The following is a 2,158-nucleotide window of genomic DNA, read 5'->3' on the forward strand; positions in this document are numbered from 1 at the left end:
GGCTTCTCAACCCCAGAGGAGAAGAAAAACATTAACCACACACAGCACATCACCAGCAGCCATTGCCCATGGTCTTTATTTATTATTTTTTTCCAGAAAAGAAAAAAAAAATCACATTTTACATAGTTGGTACAAAAAAACAAATTAAAAAAAAATAATGAAAGGAAGGGGGGGGAAACCTGCAGTAACAGGAACTGGGGATTTCACTGCAGGGACTCCCACAGGAAACCTCTTTGGAAAGCGCGGCTCGGGATAACCCCTGAGCCACACACGCACCACAGCCGCCCCGATTCTTCCCTCCCTCCCTCCCACCCACTTCATAAAAATTCACTAGTTTGACACACACAAGCTTTGGTTGCTAGCAGTAAACATGGATTACATTCTTCTGTCTCCTCACAGACAATCTTGTGACTCAAGGCTTTCGCACCAGGGGAGACGCCCTCTCCGAGGAGCAGCTTTTTGTGGTGAGGGACAGCTTTTTCGTATACATTCAAACGTGCCCGTGGTAGAGCAGGCCCCTGAGTGCGCAGCCTCACCCGCCTGCCCCTCGCTGTCCCGCAATGCATAGAGCCCAGCGCCTGCGAGCCGAGCCCGGGCAGGGTGGGTGATGATGCAGCAATTTAGTTAATTATTGTCAAGGTACGGGAAGAACCACAATGGCAAACACCATGAGAAGATGCAAATCAATCCCATCTCCTCTGACATGGCTTCCCTTTACAGATTTAAAAAAAAAAATCCCTGTTTTCTTGGGTCCCGGTACCGTGCTGGCCCCGGGGGAAACCTGAGTGATTTTCTAAGCCATTTTTTATTTGCTTTAGCCTAGGACAGGGATGGTTACAGAGCTCATATCCCCACACAGTTGCAAGGCAGAGTAGTACACAGAGAAGATCCCATCTCCCTGGTCCATAACCTATTAGATGCTTTGGCTATTTTTTTTTTTTTTTCATTTTTTTTTCCCCTCTTTCTTTTGTAAACAATAATCAAGGAGAATACTGAGAGAAAATGGAAAGATTTACAGAGGTATTTACACACACTAGACATCTAGCAGAAAAATCACCAAACCATTAAACTGGGAGGGGAGGGGGGCAAAGGGAAAGGTCCTACCCGATTCTTCAAGACAGATACAAGAATTAGGGGGCAGCAGTTTCCCCGGCACACCCGAGGTGCCAGGGGGAGGCCAGCAGCCCATGGGGGGACTGCTGACGTGCAGCCCGGAGCGCTCTATTGCATTTACCCCGTGCAGACAAAAGCCGTTTTCCTGAAGCAGTTTTGTATAGATCCCATCGCTAATCAACAACTAAAAGTTCTTCCCCCCACCCTCCCAAGAAGAGACCACCACCTCACCATAAAAACTACTGGAGCAGGGCTGGGAAGCAGCTGGGAGCTGCTCTCCATCCCCCTTTGGAGGGGTTGTGGGGCCCCAGCATCCTTGGAAGGTCTGGTGAGGATGGAGCAGGTGCTCCCCAGCTCCTCCAGCCCTGCTCTACATCTAAACTATCGCTACCTAAAAACCAGCAGAAACCGTGCCCGCGTCCTGACACAGTGAAATGCCCTCCCTGGAAAGGCTCCAGCCAGCCCCAGGCTGCAAAGTGGAGTGTTAATGCCCCAAAAACAGGGAGGTGGAGTTTTCCCCTGCCATCGTGAGCCAGAATTTGGGGGAAGCCAGGAAGGGAGGAGAAAGATAGAGCTGTTGCACCTCCCTTGGACATGGGTGCACCTTGGCACCAGGTCGCCCATCCCAGGAGGTGATGGGCAGCCAGGAGCCCTTTGCTTTAGGACAAAGGACTGAGGATAACCCTCACCCACCCAAAAAACTTCCCAGCCACTCTCAGCTCTTACCATGTCCCCCTGGGGACTGGGACCCCTGTGCTGGCTTTCTGACCACCAGCCACATGGCCCCAGCCTGCTGGGAGCCCATGCGATGTCCCAGCCCATGGGTGATGGCAGGGAAGACTTGGATGTGGGGCAGACTGGAGCATTCCCATTGGGATGGTGGAGAGGGGACATGTGAGTGTAAACAGGAGAGAGAAAAGGAGGACAGTCCTCAAAAGCCACTGGGCTGGGGGAAATCTGGAGTCCAGGAACCGCTGTTCCCTGCCCTGGCTTCTTCATCCCTGCACAGACCCAAATTCCTTCTCAGTCCAGTGGGGAAGGGAAA

Source organism: Mesitornis unicolor, unplaced genomic scaffold, assembly GCF_000695765.1.
Source record: "Mesitornis unicolor isolate BGI_N332 unplaced genomic scaffold, ASM69576v1 scaffold43278, whole genome shotgun sequence".
NCBI lineage: Eukaryota > Metazoa > Chordata > Aves > Mesitornithiformes > Mesitornithidae > Mesitornis > Mesitornis unicolor.